Here is a 21,155-nt window from a genome sequence, read left to right as displayed (position 1 = left end):
CAAACAACACACCCCTGGGCGCAATCAAGATCAACCAATTGCACCTGTGTGTGAATCTACAAAGAACAAAAACTAGGCGCAATCAAGACAAACCACTAGCACCTGTGTGCCAAATACAAACAACACACACACCAGGGTGCAATCTTGACAAACCACTTGCATCTGTGTGGGAATCTGCAAACATCACACACCTGGGCACAATCAAGACAAACCACTTGCACCTGTGTGCGAATCTCCAAATAAAAATACCTAGGCACAATCAAGACAACGTGCACCTGTTTGTGAATCTACAAATAACAAAAACCTAGGCGCAATCATGACAAACCACTTGCACCTGTGTGGGAATCTAAAAACAACAAACACCTGGGTACAGGCAAGACATACCACTAGCACCTGTGTGCGAATTTCAAAAAAAAAAAAAAAAAAAAAACCTACCCGCAATCAAGACAAACCACTTGCACCTGTGGTCCAATTAGCAAGCAACACACAGATGGGCGCAATCATGACAAATCACTTGCACCTGTGTGGGTATCTGGAAACACACAAACCTGGCTACATCAAGACTAACCAATTGCACCTGTGTGCGAATCTTCAAAAATAATATCTAGGTGCAATCAAGAGAAACCACTTGCACCTGTGTGCAAATCTCCAAAAAAAAAAAAAGAAAACCTATGCACAGTCAAGACAAACCACTTACACCTTTGTGAGAATCTACAAAAAAAAAAAAAAAGAAAACCTAGGCGCAATCAAGACAAACCACTTGCACCTGTGTTCCCATCAACAAACAACATATAGCTTGGTGCAATCCTGACAAATTACTTGCACCTGTGTGGATATCTGCAAACACACACACCTGGGCACATCAAGACAAACCACTAGGACCTGTGTTCGAATCTATAAACAACACACACCTGGGTGCAATCATGACAAACCACGTGCACCTCTGTGGGAATCTGCAAACAACAAACACCTGGACACAATCAAGAATAACCACTAGCACCTGTGTCCGAATCTATAAACAACACACACCTGGGCACAATCAAGACTGACAACTTCTATCTGTGTTCGAATCTATAAACAACACACACCTGGGCGCAATCAAGACAAACCACTTGAACCTGTGTGCGAATCTCCAAAAAAAAAAAAGCAAACCTAGGCACAAAAAGACAAAACACTTACACCTGTGTGCAAATCTCCAAAAAAAAACCTAGGCACAGTCTAGACATACCAATAGCACCTCTGTGCGCATAAACAAAAACAAAACAAAACAAAACAAAACAAAACCTAGGCGCAATCAAGACACACCACTGGCACCTCTGTGCGAATCTACAAAAAAAAAAACCTAGGTGCAATCAAGACAAACCACTTGCACCTGTGTGCGAATCTCCAACAAAAAAAAAGAAAAGGTAGGCGCAATCAAGACAAACCTCCTGCACCAGTGTTCCAATCAAAAAACAACACACAGATGGGCGCAATCATGACAAATCACTTGCACCTGTGTGGGTATCTGCAAACACACACACCAGGGCAAATCAAGATAAACCAATGGCACCTCTGTGCGAATCTTCAAAAACAAACAAAAAAAAAAACCTAGGCGCAATCAAGAGAAAACACTTGCACCTGTGTGCGAATCTTTCAAAAAAAAAAACAAACAAACAAAAAAAAACCTATGCGCTATCCAGACAAACGATTCACAAATGTGTGGGATCTGAAAAGAACACACACCTGGGCACAATCAAGACAAACCACTAGCACCTGTCTGTGAATCTCCAAAAAAAAAAAAAACATAGGCACAATCAAGACAAACCACTTGGACCTGTGTTCCAATCAACAAACAACACACAGCTGGGCGCAATCATAACAAATGACTTGCACCTGTGTGGGTATCTGCAAACACACACACCTGGGCACATCAACACAAACCAATTGCACCTGTTTGCGAATCTTCAAAAAAAAAAAAACCTGGGCTCAATCAAGACAAACCACTTGCACCTGTGTGCAAATCTCCAAAAAAAAAACAACCAAGGCAGTGTCAATACAAACCACTTGCACCTCTGTGCGAATCTACAAAAAAAAAAAAAAAAAAAACCTATGCGCAATCTAGACACACCACTGGCACCTCTGTGCGAATCTACAAAAAAAAACCTAGGTGCAATCAAGACAAACCACTTGCACCTCTGTGCGAATCTAAAAAAAAAAAAAAAAAAAGGTAGGTGCAATCAAGACAAACCTCCTGCACCAGTGTTCCAATCAACAAACAACACAAAGCTGGGCGCAATCATGACAAATCACTTGCACCTGTGTGGGTATCTGCAAACACACACACCTGGGCACATCAAGATAAACCAATAGCACCTCTGTGCGAATCTTCAAAAAAAAAAAAAAAACCTAGGCACAATCAAGAGAAACCACTTGTACCTGTGTGGGAATCTCCAAAAAAAAAAAAAAAAGCTAGGCACAATCAAGACAAACCACTTGCACCTCTGTGCGAATCTAGAAAAAAAAAAACCTAGCCGCAATCAAGAGAAACAAATTGCACCTGAGTTCCAATCAACAAACAACACATAGCTGGGCGGAATCATCACAAATCACTTGCACCTGTGTGGGTATCTGGAAACACGCACACCTGGGCACATCAAGACTAACCAATTGCACCTGTGTGCGAATCTTCAAAAAAAAAAAACCTAGGCGCAAATAGAAAAACCACTTGCACCTGTGTGCAAATCTCTAAAAAAATAACCTATGCACAGTCAAGACAAACCACTTGCACCTCTGTGTGAATCTACCAAAAAAAAAAAAAAAAAAAAAAACCTAGGCGCAATCAAGACAAACCACTTGCATCTGTGTTCGAATCTATAAACAACACACACCTGGGTGCAATCAAGACAATCCACTTGCACATGTGTGGGAATCTACAAAAAACAAAAACCTAGGCGCAATCAAGACAAACCATTTGCACCTGTGTGCGAATCTCCAAAAAAAATAACCTGGCGCAATCAAGACAAACCACTTGCACCTGTGTTCCAATCAACAAACAACACACAGCTGGGCGCAATCATTACAAATCACTTGCAACTGTGTGGGTATCTGCAAACACACACACCTGGGCACATCAAGACTAAACAATTGCGCCTGTGTGCGAATCTACAAAAAAAAAAATCTAACGTATTCAACACAAACCACTTGCACCTGTGTTCAAATATATAAACAACACACACTAGGGCGCAATCTTGACAAACCACGTGCACCCATGTGCGAATCTACAAAAAACAAAAACCTAGGTGCAATCTAGACAAACCACATGCACCTGTGTGTGGATCTACAAACAAAACACACCTGGGCGCAATCAAGATCAACCAATTGCACCTGTGTGTGAATCTACAAAAAACAAAAAATTAGACGTAATCAAGACACACCACTTGCACCTGTGTTCGAATCTATAAGGAACACACACCTGGGCGCAATCATCACAAACCACGTGCACCTTTGTGGGAATCAGCAAACAACACACACCTGGGCACAATCAAGACTGACAACTTGCATCTTTTTTCCGAATCTATAAACAACACACACCTGGGGGCAATAAAGACAAACCATTTGCACCTGTGTGCCAATGTAAAAAAACACACAAACCTGGGTGCACGTATGACAAACCACTTGCTCCTGTGTGGGAATCTGCAAACAACACACAACTGGGCACAATCAAGACACACCACATTACACCTGTGTGCGAATCTCCAAATAAAAAAACCTAGGTGCAATGAAGACAACTTGCAACTGTGTGTGAATCTACAAAAAACAAAAACCTAGGCGCAATCATGACAAACCACTTGCACCTGTGTGGAATCTGAAAACAACACAGACCTGGACACAATCAATACAAACCACTAGCACCTGTGTGCGAATCTCCAACAACAACAACAAAAAAAACCTAGGCGCAAACAAGACAAACCAATTGCACCTGAGTTCCAATCAACAAACAACACATAGCTGGGCATAATGATGACAAATAACTTGCACCTGTGTGGGTATCTGCAAACACACACACCTGGGCACATCAAGATAAATCAATTGCACCTGTGTGCGAATCTTCAAAAAAAATAACCTAGGCTCAATCAATACAAACCACTTGCACTTGTGTGCAAATCTCAAAAAAAAAAAAAACATAGGCACAGTCAAGACAAACCACTTGCACCTCTGTGCAAATCTACAAAAAAAAAAAACAAAAAAACAAAAGCAACCTAGGCTCAATCAAGACAAACCGCTTGCACCTCTGTGCGAATCTAGAAAAAAAAAAAAAACTAGCCGCAATCAAGAGAAACCAATTGCACCTGAGTTCCAATCAACAAACAACACATAGCTGGGCGGAATCATCACAAATGACTTGCACCTGTGTGGGTATCTGGAAACACGCACACCTGGGCACATCAAGACTAACCAATTGCACCTGTGTGCGAATCTTCAAAAAAAAATACCTAGGCGCAAATAGAAAAACCACTTGCACCTGTGTGCAAATCTCCAAAAAAATAACCTATGCACAGTCAAGACAAACCACTTGCACCTCTGTGTGAATCTACAAAAAAAAAAAAAAAAAAACCTAGGCGCAATCAAGACAAACCACTTGCATCTGTGTTCGAATCTATAAACAACACACACCTGGGTGCAATCAAGACAATCCACTTGCACATGTGTGGGAATCTACAAAAAACAAAAACCTAGGCGCAATCAAGACAAACCACTTGCACCTGTGTGCGAATCTCCAAAAAAAATAACCTGGCGCAATCAAGACAAACCACTTGCACCTGTGTTCCAATCAACAAACAACACACAGCTGGGCGCAATCATTACAAATCACTTGCAACTGTGTGGGTATCTGCAAACACACACACCTGGGCACATCAAGACTAAACAATTGCGCCTGTGTGCGAATCTACAAAAAAAAAAAATCTAACGTATTCAACACAAACCACTTGCACCTGTGTTCAAATATATAAACAACACACACTAGGGCGCAATCTTGACAAACCACGTGCACCCATGTGCGAATCTACAAAAAACAAAAACCTAGGTGCAATCTAGACAAACCACATGCACCTGTGTGTGGATCTACAAACAAAACACACCTGGGCGCAATCAAGATCAACCAATTGCACCTGTGTGTGAATCTACAAAAAACAAAAAAATTAGACGTAATCAAGACACACCACTTGCACCTGTGTTCGAATCTATAAGGAACACACACCTGGGCGCAATCATCACAAACCACGTGCACCTTTGTGGGAATCAGCAAACAACACACACCTGGGCACAATCAAGACTGACAACTTGCATCTTTTTTCCGAATCTATAAACAACACACACCTGGGGGCAATAAAGACAAACTATTTGCACCTGTGTGCCAATGTAAAAAAACACACAAACCTGGGTGCAAGTATGACAAACCACTTGCTCCTGTGTGGGAATCTGCAAACAACACACAACTGGGCACAATCAAGACACACCACATTACACCTGTGTGCGAATCTCCAAATAAAAAAACCTAGGTGCAATGAAGACAACTTGCAACTGTGTGTGAATCTACAAAAAACAAAAACCTAGGCGCAATCATGACAAACCACTTGCACCTGTGTGGAATCTGAAAACAACACAGACCTGGACACAATCAATACAAACCACTAGCACCTGTGTGCGAATCTCCAACAACAACAACAAAAAAACCTAGGCGCAAACAAGACAAACCAATTGCACCTGAGTTCCAATCAACAAACAACACATAGCTGGGCATAATGATGACAAATAACTTGCACCTGTGTGGGTATCTGCAAACACACACACCTGGGCACATCAAGATAAATCAATTGCACCTGTGTGCAAATCTTAAAAAAAAAAAAAAAACCTAGGCGCAATCAAGACAAAACACTTGCAACTGTGTGTGAAACTCCAATAAAAAATACCTAAGCGCAGTCCAGACAAACCACTTGCACCAGTGTGCAAATATTAAAAAAAAAAACCTAGGCTCAATCAATACAAACCACTTGCACCTGTGTGCAAATCTACAAAAAACAAAAGCCTAGGCGCAATCAAGAAAAACCACTTGCACCTGTGTTCAAATCTATAAACAACACACACCTGGGCACAATCAAGACTGACAACTTCTATCTGTGTTCGAATCTATAATCAACACACACCTGGGCACAATCAAGAAAAACCACCTGCAGCTGTGTGCAAATCTACAAACAACACATCCCTGGGCGCAATCAAGATCAATCAATTGCACCTGTGTGTGAATCTACAAAAAACAAACTCCTAGGCGCAATCAAGACAAACCACTTGCACCTGTGGTCCAATCAACAAACAATACACAGCTGGGCTCAATCATGACAAATCATTTGCACCTGTGTGGGTATCTGCAAACAACACACCTGGGGACATCAAGACTAACCATTGCACCTGTGTGCAAATCTCCAAAAAAAAAAAAACCTATGCACAGTCAAGACAAACCACTTGCACGTCTGTGTGACTCTACAAAAAAAACACCTAGGCGCAATCAAGACAAAACACTTGCACCTGTGTGTGAAACTCCAAAAAAAAACCTAGGCACAATCAAGACAAAACACTTGCACCTGTGTGGGAATCTACAAAAAACAAAAACCTAGGCGCAAACGACACAAACCACTTGCACCTGTGAGCGAATCTAAAAACAACACACAACTGGGCGCAATCATGACAAACCACTTGCACCTGTTGGGAATCTGAAAACAACACACACCTGGGCACAATCAAGAGAAACCACCTGCAGCTGGGTGCAAATCTACAAACAACACACCGCTGGGCGCAATCAAGATCAACCAATTGCACCTGTGTGTGAATCTACAAAAAACAAAATCCTTGGCGCAATCAAGACAAACCACTTGCACCTGTGTGCGAATCTAAAAACAACACACACCTGGGCGCAATCATGACAAACCACTTGCACCTGTTGGGAATCTGAAAACAACACACACCTGGGCACAATCAAGAAAAACCATCTGCAGCTGTGTGCAAATCTACAAACAACACACCCCTGGGCGCAATCAAGATCAACCAATTGCACCTGTGTGTGAATCTACAAAGAACAAAAACTAGGCGCAATCAAGACAAACCACTAGCACCTGTGTGCCAAATACAAACAACACACACACCAGGGTGCAATCTTGACAAACCACTTGCATCTGTGTGGGAATCTGCAAACATCACACACCTGGGCACAATCAAGACAAACCACTTGCACCTGTGTGCGAATCTCCAAATAAAAATACCTAGGCACAATCAAGACAACGTGCACCTGTTTGTGAATCTACAAATAACAAAAACCTAGGCGCAATCATGACAAACCACTTGCACCTGTGTGGGAATCTAAAAACAACAAACACCTGGGTACAGGCAAGACATACCACTAGCACCTGTGTGCGAATTTCAAAAAAAAAAAAAAAAAAAAACCTACCCGCAATCAAGACAAACCACTTGCACCTGTGGTCCAATTAGCAAGCAACACACAGATGGGCGCAATCATGACAAATCACTTGCACCTGTGTGGGTATCTGGAAACACACAAACCTGGCTACATCAAGACTAACCAATTGCACCTGTGTGCGAATCTTCAAAAATAATATCTAGGTGCAATCAAGAGAAACCACTTGCACCTGTGTGCAAATCTCCAAAAAAAAAAAAAAGAAAACCTATGCACAGTCAAGACAAACCACTTACACCTTTGTGAGAATCTACAAAAAAAAAAAAAAAGAAAACCTAGGCGCAATCAAGACAAACCACTTGCACCTGTGTTCCCATCAACAAACAACATATAGCTTGGTGCAATCCTGACAAATTACTTGCACCTGTGTGGATATCTGCAAACACACACACCTGGGCACATCAAGACAAACCACTAGGACCTGTGTTCGAATCTATAAACAACACACACCTGGGTGCAATCATGACAAACCACGTGCACCTCTGTGGGAATCTGCAAACAACAAACACCTGGACACAATCAAGAATAACCACTAGCACCTGTGTCCGAATCTATAAACAACACACACCTGGGCACAATCAAGACTGACAACTTCTATCTGTGTTCGAATCTATAAACAACACACACATGGGCGCAATCAAGACAAACCACTTGAACCTGTGTGCGAATCTCCAAAAAAAAAAAAGCAAACCTAGGCACAAAAAGACAAAACACTTACACCTGTGTGCAAATCTCCAAAAAAAAAACCTAGGCACAGTCTAGACATACCAATAGCACCTCTGTGCGCATAAACAAAAACAAAACAAAAGAAAACAAAACAAAACCTAGGCGCAATCAAGACACACCACTGGCACCTCTGTGCGAATCTACAAAAAAAAAAACCTAGGTGCAATCAAGACAAACCACTTGCACCTGTGTGCGAATCTCCAACAAAAAAAAAGAAAAGGTAGGCGCAATCAAGACAAACCTCCTGCACCAGTGTTCCAATCAAAAAACAACACACAGATGGGCGCAATCATGACAAATCACTTGCACCTGTGTGGGTATCTGCAAACACACACACCAGGGCAAATCAAGATAAACCAATGGCACCTCTGTGCGAATCTTCAAAAACAAACAAAAAAAAAAACCTAGGCGCAATCAAGAGAAAACACTTGCACCTGTGTGTGAATCTTTCAAAAAAAAAAACAAACAAACAAAAAAAAACCTATGCGCTATCCAGACAAACGATTCACAAATGTGTGGGATCTGAAAAGAACACACACCTGGGCACAATCAAGACAAACCACTAGCACCTGTCTGTGAATCTCCAAAAAAAAAAAAAAACATAGGCGCAATCAAGACAAACCACTTGGACCTGTGTTCCAATCAACAAACAACACACAGCTGGGCGCAATCATAACAAATGATTTGCACCTGTGTGGGTATCTGCAAACACACACACCTGGGCACATCAACACAAACCAATTGCACCTGTTTGCGAATCTTCAAAAAAAAAAAAACCTGGGCTCAATCAAGACAAACCACTTGCACCTGTGTGCAAATCTCCAAAAAAAAAACAACCAAGGCAGTGTCAATACAAACCACTTGCACCTCTGTGCGAATCTACAAAAAAAAAAAAAAAAAAAACCTATGCGCAATCTAGACACACCACTGGCACCTCTGTGCGAATCTACAAAAAAAAACCTAGGTGCAATCAAGACAAACCACTTGCACCTCTGTGCGAATCTAAAAAAAAAAAAAAAAAAGGTAGGTGCAATCAAGACAAACCTCCTGCACCAGTGTTCCAATCAACAAACAACACAAAGCTGGGCGCAATCATGACAAATCACTTGCACCTGTGTGGGTATCTGCAAACACACACACCTGGGCACATCAAGATAAACCAATAGCACCTCTGTGCGAATCTTCAAAAAAAAAAAAAAAAACCTAGGCACAATCAAGAGAAACCACTTGTACCTGTGTGGGAATCTCCAAAAAAAAAAAAAAAGCTAGGCACAATCAAGACAAACCACTTGCACCTCTGTGCGAATCTAGAAAAAAAAAAAACCTAGCCGCAATCAAGAGAAACAAATTGCACCTGAGTTCCAATCAACAAACAACACATAGCTGGGCGGAATCATCACAAATCACTTGCACCTGTGTGGGTATCTGGAAACACGCACACCTGGGCACATCAAGACTAACCAATTGCACCTGTGTGCGAATCTTAAAAAAAAAAAAACCTAGGCGCAAATAGAAAAACCACTTGCACCTGTGTGCAAATCTCTAAAAAAATAACCTATGCACAGTCAAGACAAACCACTTGCACCTCTGTGTGAATCTACAAAAAAAAAAAAAAAAAAAAAACCTAGGCGCAATCAAGACAAACCACTTGCATCTGTGTTCGAATCTATAAACAACACACACCTGGGTGCAATCAAGACAATCCACTTGCACATGTGTGGGAATCTACAAAAAACAAAAACCTAGGCGCAATCAAGACAAACCACTTGCACCTGTGTGCGAATCTCCAAAAAAAATAACCTGGCGCAATCAAGACAAACCACTTGCACCTGTGTTCCAATCAACAAACAACACACAGCTGGGCGCAATCATTACAAATCACTTGCAACTGTGTGGGTATCTGCAAACACACACACCTGGGCACATCAAGACTAAACAATTGCGCCTGTGTGCGAATCTACAAAAAAAAAAATCTAACGTATTCAACACAAACCACTTGCACCTGTGTTCAAATATATAAACAACACACACTAGGGCGCAATCTTGACAAACCACGTGCACCCATGTGCGAATCTACAAAAAACAAAAACCTAGGTGCAATCTAGACAAACCACATGCACCTGTGTGTGGATCTACAAACAAAACACACCTGGGCGCAATCAAGATCAACCAATTGCACCTGTGTGTGAATCTACAAAAAACAAAAAATTAGACGTAATCAAGACACACCACTTGCACCTGTGTTCGAATCTATAAGGAACACACACCTGGGCGCAATCATCACAAACCACGTGCACCTTTGTGGGAATCAGCAAACAACACACACCTGGGCACAATCAAGACTGACAACTTGCATCTTTTTTCCGAATCTATAAACAACACACACCTGGGGGCAATAAAGACAAACCATTTGCACCTGTGTGCCAATGTAAAAAAACACACAAACCTGGGTGCAAGTATGACAAACCACTTGCTCCTGTGTGGGAATCTGCAAACAACACACAACTGGGCACAATCAAGACACACCACATTACACCTGTGTGCGAATCTCCAAATAAAAAAACCTAGGTGCAATGAAGACAACTTGCAACTGTGTGTGAATCTACAAAAAACAAAAACCTAGGCGCAATCATGACAAACCACTTGCACCTGTGTGGAATCTGAAAACAACACAGACCTGGACACAATCAATACAAACCACTAGCACCTGTGTGCGAATCTCCAACAACAACAACAAAAAAAACCTAGGCGCAAACAAGACAAACCAATTGCACCTGAGTTCCAATCAACAAACAACACATAGCTGGGCATAATGATGACAAATAACTTGCACCTGTGTGGGTATCTGCAAACACACACACCTGGGCACATCAAGATAAATCAATTGCACCTGTGTGCGAATCTTCAAAAAAAATAACCTAGGCTCAATCAATACAAACCACTTGCACTTGTGTGCAAATCTCCAAAAAAAAAAACATAGGCACAGTCAAGACAAACCACTTGCACCTCTGTGCAAATCTACAAAAAAAAAACAAAAAAACAAAAACAACCTAGGCTCAATCAAGACAAACCACTTGCACCTCTGTGCGAATCTAGAAAAAAAAAAAACCTAGCCGCAATCAAGAGAAACCAATTGCACCTGAGTTCCAATCAACAAACAACACATAGCTGGGCGGAATCATCACAAATGACTAGCACCTGTGTGGGTATCTGGAAACACGCACACCTGGGCACATCAAGACTAACCAATTGCACCTGTGTGCGAATCTTCAAAAAAAAATACCTAGGCGCAAATAGAAAAACCACTTGCACCTGTGTGCAAATCTCCAAAAAAATAACCTATGCACAGTCAAGACAAACCACTTGCACCTCTGTGTGAATCTACAAAAAAAAAAAAAAAAAAAACCTAGGCGCAATCAAGACAAACCACTTGCATCTGTGTTCGAATCTATAAACAACACACACCTGGGTGCAATCAAGACAATCCACTTGCACATGTGTGGGAATCTACAAAAAACAAAAACCTAGGCGCAATCAAGACAAACCACTTGCACCTGTGTGCGAATCTCCAAAAAAAATAACCTGGCGCAATCAAGACAAACCACTTGCACCTGTGTTCCAATCAACAAACAACACACAGCTGGGCGCAATCATTACAAATCACTTGCAACTGTGTGGGTATCTGCAAACACACACACCTGGGCACATCAAGACTAAACAATTGCGCCTGTGTGCGAATCTACAAAAAAAAAAAATCTAACGTATTCAACACAAACCACTTGCACCTGTGTTCAAATATATAAACAACACACACTAGGGCGCAATCTTGACAAACCACGTGCACCCATGTGCGAATCTACAAAAAACAAAAACCTAGGTGCAATCTAGACAAACCACATGCACCTGTGTGTGGATCTACAAACAAAACACACCTGGGCGCAATCAAGATCAACCAATTGCACCTGTGTGTGAATCTACAAAAAACAAAAAAATTAGACGTAATCAAGACACACCACTTGCACCTGTGTTCGAATCTATAAGGAACACACACCTGGGCGCAATCATCACAAACCACGTGCACCTTTGTGGGAATCAGCAAACAACACACACCTGGGCACAATCAAGACTGACAACTTGCATCTTTTTTCCGAATCTATAAACAACACACACCTGGGGGCAATAAAGACAAACCATTTGCACCTGTGTGCCAATGTAAAAAAACACACAAACCTGGGTGCAAGTATGACAAACCACTTGCTCCTGTGTGGGAATCTGCAAACAACACACAACTGGGCACAATCAAGACACACCACATTACACCTGTGTGCGAATCTCCAAATAAAAAAACGTAGGTGCAATGAAGACAACTTGCAACTGTGTGTGAATCTACAAAAAACAAAAACCTAGGCGCAATCATGACAAACCACTTGCACCTGTGTGGAATCTGAAAACAACACAGACCTGGACACAATCAATACAAACCACTAGCACCTGTGTGCGAATCTCCAACAACAACAACAAAAAAAACCTAGGCGCAAACAAGACAAACCAATTGCACCTGAGTTCCAATCAACAAACAACACATAGCTGGGCATAATGATGACAAATAACTTGCACCTGTGTGGGTATCTGCAAACACACACACCTGGGCACATCAAGATAAATCAATTGCACCTGTGTGCAAATCTTAAAAAAAAAAAAAAACCTAGGCGCAATCAAGACAAAACACTTGCAACTGTGTGTGAAACTCCAATAAAAAATACCTAAGCGCAGTCAAGACAAACCACTTGCACCAGTGTGCAAATATTAAAAAAAAAAACCTAGGCTCAATCAATACAAACCACTTGCACCTGTGTGCAAATCTACAAAAAACAAAAGCCTAGGCGCAATCAAGAAAAACCACTTGCACCTGTGTTCAAATCTATAAACAACACACACCTGGGCACAATCAAGACTGACAACTTCTATCTGTGTTCGAATCTATAATCAACACACACCTGGGCACAATCAAGAAAAACCACCTGCAGCTGTGTGCAAATCTACAAACAACACATCCCTGGGCGCAATCAAGATCAATCAATTGCACCTGTGTGTGAATCTACAAAAAACAAACTCCTAGGCGCAATCAAGACAAACCACTTGCACCTGTGGTCCAATCAACAAACAATACACAGCTGGGCTCAATCATGACAAATCATTTGCACCTGTGTGGGTATCTGCAAACAACACACCTGGGGACATCAAGACTAACCATTGCACCTGTGTGCAAATCTCCAAAAAAAAAAAAACCTATGCACAGTCAAGACAAACCACTTGCACGTCTGTGTGACTCTACAAAAAAAACACCTAGGCGCAATCAAGACAAAACACTTGCACCTGTGTGTGAAACTCCAAAAAAAAAACCTAGGCACAATCAAGACAAAACACTTGCACCTGTGTGGGAATCTACAAAAAACAAAACCCTAGGCGCAAACGAGACAAACCACTTGCACCTGTGAGCGAATCTAAAAACAACACACAACTGGGCGCAATCATGACAAACCACTTGCACCTGTTGGGAATCTGAAAACAACACACACCTGGGCACAATCAAGAGAAACCACCTGCAGCTGGGTGCAAATCTACAAACAACACACCGCTGGGCGCAATCAAGATCAACCAATTGCACCTGTGTGTGAATCTACAAAAAACAAAATCCTTGGCGCAATCAAGACAAACCACTTGCACCTGTGTGCGAATCTAAAAACAACACACACCTGGGCGCAATCATGACAAACCACTTGCACCTGTTGGGAATCTGAAAACAACACACACCTGGGCACAATCAAGAAAAACCATCTGCAGCTGTGTGCAAATCTACAAACAACACACCCCTGGGCGCAATCAAGATCAACCAATTGCACCTGTGTGTGAATCTACAAAGAACAAAAACTAGGCGCAATCAAGACAAACCACTAGCACCTGTGTGCCAAATACAAACAACACACACCAGGGTGCAATCTTGACAAACCACTTGCATCTGTGTGGGAATCTGCAAACATCACACACCTGGGCACAATCAAGACAAACCACTTGCACCTGTGTGCGAATCTCCAAATAAAAATACCTAGGCACAATCAAGACAACGTGCACCTGTTTGTGAATCTACAAATAACAAAAACCTAGGCGCAATCATGACAAACCACTTGCACCTGTGTGGGAATCTAAAAACAACACACACCTGGGTACAGGCAAGACATACCACTAGCACCTGTGTGCGAATCTCAAAAAAAAAAAAAAAAAACCTACCCGCAATCAAGACAAACCACTTGCACCTGTGGTCCAATTAGCAAGCAACACACAGATGGGCGCAATCATGACAAATCACTTGCACCTGTGTGGGTATCTGGAAACACACAAACCTGGCTACATCAAGACTAACCAATTGCACCTGTGTGCGAATCTTCAAAAAAAAATATCTAGGTGCAATCAAGAGAAACCACTTGCACCTGTGTGCAAATCTCCAAAAAAAAAAAAAAGAAAACCTATGCACAGTCAAGACAAACCACTTGCACCTTTGTGAGAATCTACAAAAAAAAAAAAAAAAGAAAACCTAGGCGCAATCAAGACAAACCACTTGCACCTGTTTTCGAATCTATAAACAACACACACCTGGGTGCAATCATGCCAAACCACGTGCACCTCTGTGGGAATCTGCAAACAACAAACACCTGGACACAATCAAGAATAACCACTAGCACCTGTGTTTGAATCTATAAACAACACACACCTGGGCACAATCAAGACTGACAACTTCTATCTGTGTTCGAATCTATAAACAACACACACCTGGGCGGAATCAAGACAAACCACTTGAACCTGTGTGCGAATCTCCAAATAAAAATACCTAGGCACAATCAAGACAACGTGCACCTGTTTGTGAATCTACAAATAACAAAAACCTAGGCGAAATCATGACAAACCACTTGCACCTGTGTGGGAATCTAAAAACAACACACACCTCGGCACATGCAAGACAAACTACTAGCACCTGTGTGCGAATCTCCAAAAAAATAAAAATAAAAACATAGGCGCAATCAAGACAAACAACTTGCACCTGTGTTCCAATCAACAAACAACATATAGCTTGGTGCAATCCTGACAAATTACTTGCACCTGTGAGGATATCTGCAAACACACACACCTGGGCACATCAAGACAAACCACTAGGACCTGTGTTCGAATCTATAAACAACACACACCTGGGTGCAATCATGACAAACCACGTGCACCTCTGTGGGAATCTGCAAACAACAAACACCTGGACACAATCAAGAATAACCACTAGCACCTGTGTTCGAATCTATAAACAACACACACCTGGGCACAATCAAGACTGACAACTTCTATCTGTGTTCGAATCTATAAACAACACACACCTGGGCGCAATCAAGACAAACCACTTGAACCTGTGTGCGAATCTCCAAAAAAAAAAAGCAAACCTAGGCACAAAAAGACAAAACACTTACACCTGTGTGCAAATCTCCAAAAAAAAACCTAGGCACAGTCTAGACATACCAATAGCACCTCTGTGCGAATCTACAAAAACAAAACAAAACAAAAAAAAAAAAACCTAGGCGCAATCAAGACACACCACTGGCACCTCTGTGCGAATCTACAAAAAAAAAAAAAAACCTAGGTGCAATCAAGACAAACCACTTGCACCTGTGTGCGAATCTCCAAAAAAAAAAAAAAGAAAAGGTAGGCGCAATCAAGACAAACCTCCTGCACCAGTGTTCCAATCAAAAAACAACACACAGATGGGCGCAATCATGACAAATCACTTGCACCTGTGTGGGTATCTGCAAACACACACACCAGGGCAAATCAAGATAAACCAATGGCACCTCTGTGCGAATCTTCAAAAGCAAACAAACAAAAAAAACCTAGGCGCAATCAAGAGAAAACACTTGCACCTGTGTGCGAATCTTTCAAAAAAAAAAAAAAAAAAAAACCTATGCGCTATCCAGACAAACGATTCACAAATGTGTGGGATCTGAAAAGAACACACACCTGGGCACAATCAAGACAAACCACTAGCACCTGTCTGTGAATCTCCAAAAAAAAAAAAAACATAGGCGCAATCAAGACAAACCACTTGCACCTGTGTTCCAATCAACAAACAACACACAGCTGGGCGCAATCATAACAAATGACTTGCACCTGTGTGGGTATCTGCAAACACACACACCTGGGCACATCAACACAAACCAATTGCACCTGTTTGCGAATCTTCAAAAAAAAAAAAAACCTGGGCTCAATCAAGACAAACCACTTGCACCTGTGTGCAAATCTCCAAAAAAAAACCAACCAAGGCAGTGTCAATACAAACCACTTGCACCTCTGTGCGAATCTACAAAAAAAAAAAAAAACCTATGCGCAATCTAGAAACACCACTGGCACCTATGTGCGAATCTACAAAAAAAAAAACCTAGGTGCAATCAAGACAAACCACTTGCACCTCTGTGCGAATCTAAAAAAAAAAAAAAAAAAGGTAGGTGCAATCAAGACAAACCTCCTGCACCAGTGTTCCAATCAACAAACAACACAAAGCTGGGCGCAATCATGACAAATCACTTGCACCTGTGTGGGTATCTGCAAACACACACGCCTGGGCACATCAAGATAAACCAATAGCACCTCTGCGAATCTTCAAAAAAAAAAAAAAAAAACCTAGGCACAATCAAGAGAAACCACTTGTACCTGTGTGGGAATCTCCAAAAAAAAAAAAAAAGCTAGGCACAATCAAGACAAACCACTTGCACCTGTGTGCGAATCTCCAAAAAACAAAAACCTAGGCAGAATCATGACTAACAACTTGCACCTTTGTGGAATCTGCAAACAACACACACCTAAACACAATCAAGATAAACCACTAGCACCTGTGAGCGAATCTCCAAAAAAAAAAAAAAAATCCTAGGCCCAAACAAGACAAACCACTTGCACCTGACTTCCAATCAACAAACAACACATAGCTGGTCATAATCATGACAAACAACTTGCACATGTGTGTGTATCTGCAAACACACACACCTGGGCACATGAAGATAAATCAATTGCACCTGTGCGCGATTCTTCAAAAAAAAAACCTAGGCTCAATCATAACAAACCACTTGCACTCGTGTGCAAATCTCCTAAAAAAAACCTAGGCACAGTCAAGACAAACCACTTGCACCTCTGTGCGAATCTACAAAAAAAAAAAAAAAAAAAAACTAGGCTCAATCAATACAAACCACTTGCACCTGTGTGCAAATCCCCAAAAAAAAAAAAAAAAAAAAACCTAAGAACAGTCAAGAGAAACCACTTGCACCTCTGTGCGAATCTACAAAAAAAAAAAAAAAAAAAAAAAAACCTAGGCGCAATCAAGACAAACCACTTTCACCTGTGTTCAAATCTTTAAACAACACACACATGGGCGCAATCATGACAAACCACGTGCACTTCTGTGCAAATCAACAAAAAACAAAAACCTAAGTGAAATCAGGACACACCACTTAAACCTGTGTGCAAATCTCCAAAAAAATAACCTATGCACAGTCAAGACAAACCACTTGCACCTGTGTGGAAATCTCCAAAAAAAAAAAAAAAAAAACCTAGGCAGAGTCAAGACAAAGGACTTGCACCTCTGTGCGAATCTACAAAAAAAAAAAAAATCTAACGCATTCAACACAAACCACTTGCACCTGTGTTCAAATATATAAACAACACACACTAGGGCGCAATCTTGACAAACCAAGTGCACCCATGTGCGAATCTACAAAAAACAAAAACCTAGGTGCAATCTAGACAAACCACTTGCACCTGTGTGTGGATCTACAAACAAAACACACCTGGGCGCAATCAAGATCAACCAATTGCACCTGTGTGTGAATCTACAAAAAACAAAAAAATTAGACGTAATCAAGACACACCACTTGCACCTGTGTTCGAATCTATAAGGAACACACACCTGGGCGCAATCATCACAAACCACGTGCACCTTTGTGGGAATCAGCAAACAACACACACCTGGGCACAATCAAGACTGACAACTTGCATCTTTTTTCCGAATCTATAAACAACACACACCTGGGGGCAATAAAGACAAACCATTTGCACCTGTGTGCCAATGTAAAAAAACACACAAACCTGGGTGCAAGTATGACAAACCACTTGCTCCTGTGTGGGAATCTGCAAACAACACACAACTGGGCACAATCAAGACACACCACATTACACCTGTGTGCGAATCTCCAAATAAAAAAACCTAGGTGCAATGAAGACAACTTGCAACTGTGTGTGAATCTACAAAAAACAAAAACCTAGGCGCAATCATGACAAACCACTTGCACCTGTGTGGAATCTGAAAACAACACAGACCTGGACACAATCAATACAAACCACTAGCACCTGTGTGCGAATCTCCAACAACAACAACAAAAAAAACCTAGGCGCAAACAAGACAAACCAATTGCACCTGAGTTCCAATCAACAAACAACACATAGCTGGGCATAATGATGACAAATAACTTGCACCTGTGTGGGTATCTGCAAACACACACACCTGGGCACATCAAGATAAATCAATTGCACCTGTGTGCAAATCTTAAAAAAAAAAAAACCTAGGCGCAATCAAGACAAAACACTTGCAACTGTGTGTGAAACTCCAATAAAAAATACCTAAGCGCAATCAAGACAAACCACTTGCACCAGTGTGCAAATATTCAAAAAAAAAAAACCTAGGCTCAATCAATACAAACCACTTGCACCTGTGTGCAAATCTACAAAGAACAAAAGCCTAGGCGCAATCAAGAAAAACCACTTGCACCTGTGTTCAAATCTATAAACAACACACACCTGGGCACAATCAAGACTGACAACTTCTATCTGTGTTCGAATCTATAATCAACACACACCTGGGCACAATCAAGAAAAACCACCTGCAGCTGTGTGCAAATCTACAAACAACACATCACTGGGCGCAATCAAGAACAATCAATTGCACCTGTGTGTGAATCTACAAAAAACAAACTCCTAGGCGCAATCAAGACAAACCACTTGCACCTGTGGTCCAATCAACAAACAATACACAGCTGGGCTCAATCATGACAAATCATTTGCACCTGTGTGGGTATCTGCAAACAACACACCTGGGGACATCAAGACTAACCATTGCACCTGTGTGCAAATATCCAAAAAAAAAAACCTATGCACAGTCAAGACAAACCACTTGCACGTCTGTGTGACTCTACAAAAAAAACACCTAGGCGCAATCAAGACAAAACACTTGCACCTGTGTGTGAAACTCCAAAAAAAAACCTAGGCGCAATCAAGACAAAACACTTGCACCTGTGTGGGAATCTACAAAAAACAAAAACCTAGGCGCAATCGAGACAAACCACTTGCACCTGTGTGCGAATCTAAAAACAACACACACCTGGGCACAATCAAGAGAAACCACCTGCAGCTGGGTGCAAATCTACAAACAACACACCGCTGGGCACAATCAAGATCAACCAATTGCACCTGTGTGTGAATCTACAAAAAACAAAATCCTTGGCGCAATCAAGACAAACCACTTGCACCTGTGTGCGAATCTAAAAACAACACACACCTGGGCGCAATCAAGACAAACCACTTGCACCTGTTGGGAATCTGAAAACAACACACACCTGGGCACAATCAAGACTGACAACTTGCATCTTTTTTCCGAATCTATAAACAACACACACCTGGGGGCAATAAAGACAAACCATTTGCACCTGTGTGCCAATGTAAAAAAACACACAAACCTGGGTGCAAGTATGACAAACCACTTGCTCCTGTGTGGGAATCTGCAAACAACACACAACTGGGCACAATCAAGACACACCACATTACACCTGTGTGCGAATCTCCAAATAAAAAAACCTAGGTGCAATGAAGACAACTTGCAACTGTGTGTGAATCTACAAAAAACAAAAACCTAGGCGCAATCATGACAAACCACTTGCACCTGTGTGGAATCTGAAAACAACACAGACCTGGACACAATCAATACAAACCACTAGCACCTGTGTGCGAATCTCCAACAACAACAACAAAAAAAACCTAGGCGCAAACAAGACAAACCAATTGCACCTGAGTTCCAATCAACAAACAACACATAGCTGGGCATAATGATGACAAATAACTTGCACCTGTGTGGGTATCTGCAAACACACACACCTGGGCACATCAAGATAAATCAATTGCACCTGTGTGCGAATCTTCAAAAAAAATAACCTAGGCTCAATCAATACAAACCACTTGCACTTGTGTGCAAATCTCCAAAAAAAAAAACATAGGCACAGTCAAGACAAACCACTTGCACCTCTGTGCAAATCTACAAAAAAAAAACAAAAAAACAAAAACAACCTAGGCTCAATCAAGACAAACCACTTGCACCTCTGTGCGAATCTAGAAAAAAAAAAAACCTAGCCGCAATCAAGAGAAACCAATTGCACCTGAGTTCCAATCAACAAACAACACATAGCTGGGCGGAATCATCACAAATGACTAGCACCTGTGTGGGTATCTGGAAACACGCACACCTGGGCACATCAAGACTAACCAATTGCACCTGTGTGCGAATCTTCAAAAAAAAATACCTAGGCGCAAATAGAAAAACCACTTGCACCTGTGTGCAAATCTCCAAAAAAATAACCTATGCACAGTCAAGACAAACCACTTGCACCTCTGTGTGAATCTACAAAAAAAAAAAAAAAAAAAACCTAGGCGCAATCAAGACAAACCACTTGCATCTGTGTTCGAATCTATAAACAACACACACCTGGGTGCAATCAAGACAATCCACTTGCACATGTGTGGGAATCTACAAAAAACAAAAACCTAGGCGCAATCAAGACAAACCACTTGCACC

Source organism: Erinaceus europaeus, chromosome 8 (assembly GCF_950295315.1).
Source record: "Erinaceus europaeus chromosome 8, mEriEur2.1, whole genome shotgun sequence".
NCBI classification, from domain to species: domain Eukaryota; kingdom Metazoa; phylum Chordata; class Mammalia; order Eulipotyphla; family Erinaceidae; genus Erinaceus; species Erinaceus europaeus.
Note: the sequence above shows the minus strand (reverse complement) of the source record.